Source organism: Lynx canadensis, chromosome B3 (genome assembly GCF_007474595.2).
Source record: "Lynx canadensis isolate LIC74 chromosome B3, mLynCan4.pri.v2, whole genome shotgun sequence".
Lineage (NCBI taxonomy): Eukaryota > Metazoa > Chordata > Mammalia > Carnivora > Felidae > Lynx > Lynx canadensis.
Window position 1 is genome coordinate 37,257,287 of NC_044308.2, and position 7,491 is coordinate 37,264,777.

Consider the following 7,491-nt stretch of genomic DNA (forward strand, 5'->3'; position numbering starts at 1 on the left):
ACAGAACTTGAAGCTGGCTCCAGGCTCTGAGCATCAGCACCAGAGTTCGACGCGGGGCTCGAACTCCCAAACAGCGAGATCGTGACCTGAGCCGAAGTCGGAAGCTTAACTGACTGAGCCATCCAGGCTCCCCTGGTTGTTATCTTCTTTCTTAGTTACAGATTTTATTCAGAGCATTAATATGCATCCTCTGCTTTTCTTGCCTGCCTTATTCCTGGTGCCTGGAGCTTGGAGCTCCAGCAGCCATTTGGGGCCACAAGTTGTTATCCTAAAGAGCCAGCTCTGTGACACAGTGGAGCCATCAGACCAGACCTTGAAAGACAACTTGTCTCATGCAAGAGAGAAATTAACCTCTGTCATCTTAAAGCAATAGTTATTTGGTTTTCTATTATTTGAGGCAGAACCTTATCCTGATACTCATGAAAAGTACGTTTTTGGTTAATTATAAACATGTGTTTCCTTGAGCTAAGTTTTCCTGCCTCCATTAAAATTAGTTTTGCTGGTGAGTAAATGATAATATATTTAAGTCTCTACGGTCAAATTTATATTTTTCAAACAACCCATTGGATCAGTATTTTCACATGGATATGAGTAAATTGAGACAGGGCATCTTAAGTAGCCAAGAAATTAGTATTCCCTATGATAAAAAAGTGTTGCTTACTCTTTATAAGAAGTTGTCTTGTTTATGACAGCTACCCATAGATATTATGTCAGGATACTCAGGGTAATGAATCCATTCTTTTTTAATTGAATTAGCAGCAAATACAGAGAGCTTCCTGTGTAAGTTAGGTAGGCTGCAATCTATTCAAAGTGAGACTCTCAAGTCATGGTCCCTACCCTGCTTGTGAAAAATCCATTGGTTGTAAGTCACTGCCAGAGAGCAGGTTAATGTGTTTGGTTACCGAACCACTATTAAAATAGGAAGCAGCGTAAGGTGCGCCATGCACACGCACACGCTAAGCTAATGAGGAAGCCACGTGTGATGTAGGGGTGAACACTATGGATTCTGATTGCAGGGCCTTGGATTTGGATGATTCATTTCATCTTTCTGAGCCTCAGTTTCCTCATCTGAAAACGGTGGTTTACAACATGCACATATTGTGAGGATTACGTGAGAAAAAATGCATAAAAAAACACCTGGAAGGAAGGAAGGAAGGAAGGAAGGAAGGAAGGAAGGAAGGAAGGAAGGAAGGAAGGACGGACTCACAAAATGTTAAATAAGGTGGGTTTGTTTCTATTTTGTGACAAGAGGCTAATTTGGGGCAAAGAAGAGTGACTTGCCCCTTCAGCAGGAGGCCTTACTCCAGATTCAAGCCACTTGAGTCACCAACCCCCAGACAGGCCCCAGGGGAAGAGGCCCCTGAAGACCGGACCCTGACGCCCTGCCCTGGGGTGGGTGCGAGGCCCCTCACTCTGCATCAGCCAAGCCCAGAGGAGCTGGGTGTAAGCACAGATTAGGTTGCAGTTTTTATTTAAAGATCTTAATTTCTGGCACTTATTTTGGGGATTACAGTGGTGGCTTAAGATCCTTTAAAGACATTCCAAGTTGAAGTCTTTCCTTCACTTGGCTGCTAAAGTTTAATTCAGTCTAATTATTTCATATGGCACCGACTATAATAGTTTCATAATTTCTAGTATATTAAGCACTTAATATGTTGTGTCATTTGGAATCACATATTAAATTCAGCAAAGTACATTTTAATGAGAGTTAAGTGGTGTGAAAATATTAACACAATGTGATGGTTCATCTTGTTGTTCATATTTTGTAGGTCTGTTCCTGATGCACAAATGCCTCGCTCACCAGGTATGGGAAGGATTTAACTGCCTGAGGCTAGAAAGGGGGTCTGGGGAGACCATATGCCTACCTTTTTCCCCACAGCACTTTACAGTCGGATTTCCCATGGGGCCTTGCCACCCTATAAAAGTAGGGAAATTGTTATTTCCATCTTAGAGATGAGGAAACTGAGGTTCACTGCTGACTCTAATAAACGTGGTCTTCCTTGGTTCAAAGCCATTGTAGTTCTTCCCTGTACCACAGCTGTCGTCGGTGTGACCCTGGTGGGGGTGAGTGCTGTCTGGACTCAGGGGAGGGCCGGGAGTATCTGGAGGGGGTGTCACCTCACCTCTCACCTTGCAACCCCACAGAGAAAAACTAACAGAACCACCGAGAAGTTGGCAGACTTTCTACTTGGACTTGGGATTCTTTTTGCACCCTCACAGAGTGTCCCTTCCATGCCCTAAACCGAAGTGCCTGTGCTCTTAGGCTAGCCTGGGATTGCCAGAGAAAATGGTCTTGGACTAAATCACAGTGAACCCATCAGATAGCAACAGGCTATCTCAGCTATCTCCTCAGGCTAAGGAGGCTTCAAAGGCAGGAGTTAAGGCAACAGAGAGAGAGATTTTAGAGAGATCCTCCCAGAACCCTCAAATGGGACTCCTTTATTCCAACTAGGTGCAAAAGTTAGCTCTTGGAGCCAGAAAGATTTGGCAGCAAATTCCAGTGTCCCTGATTAGCTCTGTCACTTTCCTCTCCAGGCCTAGCTTTTCCCCATCAGTAAAAGTGCTTATCTCTCAGACATGAAAATGAAACAGAACATCAGAAGAAAGGGAAGGATTCAGACTAAGCTCAGTGAACAGGAGTGAGTGGGTCTATGAGCCTGTGTGCTCAGACCCAAAGCCTTGAAGCCCTCTGGGTGAAAACAGTCCTCATCACAGCTAAGAAAAGGAGGGGCAGGGGAGAGGGAGATAACTCAGAAAAAGGAGCTACTACGACAAAAAGTTTATAGTAGCTAAGAAACAGTCCCGGTAGTCACTTTAAAAAGAGGAGCTATTTTCACTTTTTAAAAAGTGTGTTTCGGGGCGCCCGGGTGGCGCAGTCGGTTAAGCGTCCGACTTCAGCCAGGTCACGATCTCGCGGTCCGTGAGTTCGAGCCCCGCGTCGGGCTCTGGGCTGATGGCTCAGAGCCTGGAGCCTGTTTCCGATTCTGTGTCTCCCTCTCTCTCTGCCCCTCCCCCGTTCATGCTCTGTCTCTCTCTGTCCCAAAAATAAATAAACGTTGAAAAAAAAAAAATTAAAAAGTGTGTTTCATCCAGGTAGCTGCAAGATTAAGGAAAGAAGACCAAAGAAGAATAAGGAGTGGTTATGCCTCGAGTATATTTATACCTTCCATGTACCTCCCCCATGCCCAGGGCCTAAACACTTTACAGAAGCAGCTCATCTAAAGTGCTCGGGCTGTTCACGTCAAAACTGAAGTCAGTGTTCAAACTGCTGTGCTGGGCACTCAGCAGAGTCACTGTCCTACAGGTGGGGAAATAGCCAGATATTCACAAAGTTCCAGGCACAAAAAAGAGATCACAGGGAGGGTCAAAAAGTACCGCCTGGGCTGGGGTCCCAACCCCCGCTCCAAATGCAAGCTGGGGAAGGGGCAGGATTATAGGGTACCACTGAGGTCAGGCATCTGGGATGGATTAGAACTGCTCTAACCACAGCAGGGGCCAAACCAGAAAAGCAAGGGCTGTGAGCACAGGGGGATTAAGGAAGCTTGGGAGGAGCAACTCCCTCTGGCCACAGCTGACCCTGCCTCAGGCCTCCCTCTGAGCTGTCGGCACACAGATCTTCTTCTACTTGCCCCTCCCCCCACCCCTGGTTTTCTTCACTGGGAGGCAGAGAAGGAAACTCGGAAAAACTCATATACACTGGGGTGATTAGGTGGGAGAGTATACTTCAAAAGAGAGCTTACAAAAACAAGGTTTAAGTCAGAGCACGTGCTGCTCAAAGGGATTTCTAGGACCTGAGTGGTGGGTCCTCTTCCATGCCCAGGCTCCCCGCAGCTCTGCTCTGTGTCTGGGGCCTTAGGACCTTCCGGGCCAGGCCTGTGAACTCGGCACATCCCCGCCCTACGACTGGGTAAAGCCTCCTGATGCCCCCAACGCCATTCATCCCCAGGGTTCCCAGCACAGAGGAGGCCACGGCTGCGTCTCCACATCCCTGCTTCTTCCTCCCTCTGGTGGGGTTGATGGGAATCCCTGGCCCTTCTTCCTTCAAATGAATGACATATGGAAACACTCAGTGCTCCCAGGCTGCAGGGGAAACACTACAATGTTAGAGGATGCTGAGATCTCATGTCTTCACTGACGTGTTTTCAATATGAAACAGGCCGTTTCTCCATTGATCAAAATGTAATTAAAGTTGCTCTGATCTCTCGCACTCAGAGTGGCGGGAAGCTCCAGCTCAGACCGGAGGGGGCGATGGCGGGGGGGGGGGGACCACTCTGCCTTTCTTGAGGTTCTGCAGCCCATGGCACTCAGGGAAGGCTGTCGGGACTCAGGCCACCTCAGGTCTCAGAGTGGAGAGTGGGGACACCAGCTCCGAGGGCCAGCAGGAGCCGGGGGCTCCCACTGCAGCTCTGAGACCGTGCAGTTCTCTCTGGCACCCACGTACTCCTCCCTGCTTTCAGTGTCCGTCTCCTTGGGTCTCTCCTTACCGACTCCCTCCATACATCTGTCCTCCTGCTTCATGCCACATCCAATCTGCCTCGTCTCCTCTCATCCCGGCCCTCCCCCTCCCTCCACGCTGGGCCTTTGAGGCTCAGGGGCGAGTGTCACAAGGTTCAGCAGGTCCCAGACCCTAGCCTGCCCTGTGAACTGTTCCCGGGATATTCTATGCCCCAAGGATGACTGGCATGCTCCACCCTTCTAAAATAGAAAACAAAAAGTGTTCAGTTTTTACACGTTGCTAATTGGAGTTTCAAAAAAAGTCCTTCAGTTACCCAGTTAAAAAAAAAAAAAAAAAAAAAAAAGTCACAGCATGTCAAAGCTGAAAGAGAGGTTATCTTCTCTAGGGCGGTTTCCTCACTTGGCAGAGAAGTCCAGGGAGTTGGGCAAGGTCACAAAGGCAGATGCAGGAAGGAATGGAAACTAGAACTCAGACGTCCCTCTGTAACACAACTGCTCAATAATAAAACAGACAAAAACAAAAAAAAACAAAACAGAACAAAAAAACACCCAAACTCCACCTCTGGCTCAAAATAACACCTACTCGTGTAGCCAGAAATGGTGAACAACCTGGTCCATCTCCTGCTGGTTTTCGCAATAAGGCAGTTATGAACCCACGAGATGTACCTGTCACCGTGACACGTGTGCGCATTGACTGTGACGAAAAGGCTCTTCTTCTAAATAAATGAATAAAAACGTGGATGCTAATTGAAGATTAGCATCATCTCCCATCAATGCTAATACGCTTTTTGGTTATTTGCAATTCCCTTTTGCAAATCTGAGGGAAACATCATTGCCCAAATTAGCTCTTTTCCCTCAGTGAAGGCCGTATTAGCATTCTGAGGTTTGTGTTTGCTTACTGCTTATTTAGACAGAGGTCAGGTGAGAAGCTGGGCAGCCTGCACCTGATTTCCATTTCACTGAAGACAGGTGGGGGGAGGGACTCCAAAGTACCCAGAGGCCAGGCCAGGTGCTCCCCGGCTGTGGTCTGAGTCAGGCTCACAACGCTGAGCCACAGCATGACCGGGAGCACCACCTACCTCCACAGTGGCTTCTCCTGCCTGAAGGACTTGCCCAGATGGGTGACATTGACTCAGGTAGCTCCCAGGTCATCTTCTGCCTGGCACTGACTGTCAGGTCCTCTCAGGGTTGCATCCGTATGGAGCGACAGTTCAAATGTCCCCTTCCCTCCTGCCCACCTTCATTCCCCAGTCACTGTCTAAACCCCATGTTCTTCCCTTCTAGTCCCTCTCAGCACTGAGAATGCTCTTCCACGTTTGCTTGGCTTCCTCGCTGGAACCGAACGGCCACAGCAACACAAACCACTTCTTGTTGGCCCTGCAGCCCCGGCGCTGACGTCACAGATGCTTGCTGTGTGGTGAGGGAACTAGGGCAGGAAGGAAAGTCTGAGCCGATAAGGCCTTGGGAGCATTGTCCAAAAGGGGAGGCCGCACTCCTGGTCCCAAATCTTTCCTCGCTCGAGTTCCACTGTGAAGAGGAAAAGATCGGTTTTTGAAACCAGACTTGCCTGCAAATCCCAACTTCTTTCACGACTGGCAGGCTAATTTTGGCCTTGATTAACCAACTAGAGCTTGTTTTCTAACGTGGAAATTGAGGGGAAGGACACGGGACAGCTAAGGGGCCCGGCCCAGTGCTGGACCAAAGGCTGGCGACCTTTCCCGGTCTGCCACACCTCGAGTCACACTACGGAAAGCGTTGGCCCCAAGCGGACGCTCACCCCCTTGCCCTTGGCTTCAAGCACGGGGCGCAGGGCCCGACCACCCCAGGGGAAGCAGCGGCGCACCGTGAACCACTCCTCCGCGCTGCGGCCCCGGGCCACCCTGCCCGGCCCCTTCCGGTGCACGACCGGCGTTTCCAGCTCTCGCCAGGGTCACGGGTCCTGCCGCGGGGACGGCCCGACCCGATTTCTGTGGGGCCCCCGTGCGCATCACCGCCTCTTGTCCCCCAAAATGTGCCGGCGCCGCGCACGCGCCGCCCCGCGTAGTTTCGGGGACACCGTGCCGCCCGGTTTTCGGTGGAACCCCGCGTGCGACCCCTGGGGGCCCAGCTGGGACGGCGGGGAAGAGGAGCGCGGCCGCGCGCGCCACGTGACCGAGTGTGAGGCTCGCGCCCTCCGGGGGCGCGCAGAGGTCGCGCGGGCCGAGGGCCAATTTCCCATGGTCCCTTAATTTGCATATACAACGTTGGAGGGTTAGAGAAATAATTAGAGTTCATTTCACTGTAATCACAAAGATACAATTACCGTGTGTACGAGATACACAAGGTCATACGTCTTCAAAATTTAGTTTTTTCTAAGCAGTGCAGTATGGTCACCATAACTGTAAAAGTCTTCGCATTCTCTGCTTTATATACCCTCAGAGCGCGCCCACAAATCGTGCTCGCTTCGGCAGCACATATACTAAAATTGGAACGATACAGAGAAGATTAGCATGGCCCCTGCGCAAGGATGACACGCAAATTCGTGAAGCGTTCCATATTTTGTACCTGAGCTTATCCCTCCCTTGCAAACACTTTTCACTCACAGGTTCTATGTTTTGTTTCACACAAAGGAAACTGTCGTCCCAGGAGATGGAATAAGAGGAGGTGGGGCATAGTCAGAATCTCTCTTTGTCATGCGTTTTATGTCTGGCCCCAGTCTTCGATCTTTTCCATCTTGCCTCTGCTTCCCCTTGCACTATCCTGAGTCCCACGGTACCTTAACACTTAAAGAAACGGTCTTGCCAAAGTGGACCCACTTCAGGTCCAAAACAGAACAGGAACTTAGGGCTGTGATAGACAAGGTGACTTTAACAGGAACGCGCAACAAGACTCACCATGCTGCCTCTGAATCAAAAAAAATAATAATGCCCGCTCCTTAAGGTCTACCGTGTGCCAGGGGCCTCACCAATATCCGGGTTTCGTATTCCTGACAGCCCTGCCTTGTATTATTGTCACCATTTTACAGGAGTCACTGAGAGGCAAAGCAACCTGGGCATG

The 7,491-nt window shown here is 49.8% G+C and overlaps 1 non-coding gene across 1 annotated transcript; it reads left to right on the plus strand.

Moving 5' to 3' along the window:
* Window positions 1-6,889: 6,889 nt before the first annotated feature.
* On the plus strand, window positions 6,890-6,996 carry LOC115517317. Its single transcript, XR_003969781.1, has one exon. It is a non-coding gene; the product is annotated as a U6 spliceosomal RNA (small nuclear RNA).
* Window positions 6,997-7,491: the final 495 nt, after the last annotated feature.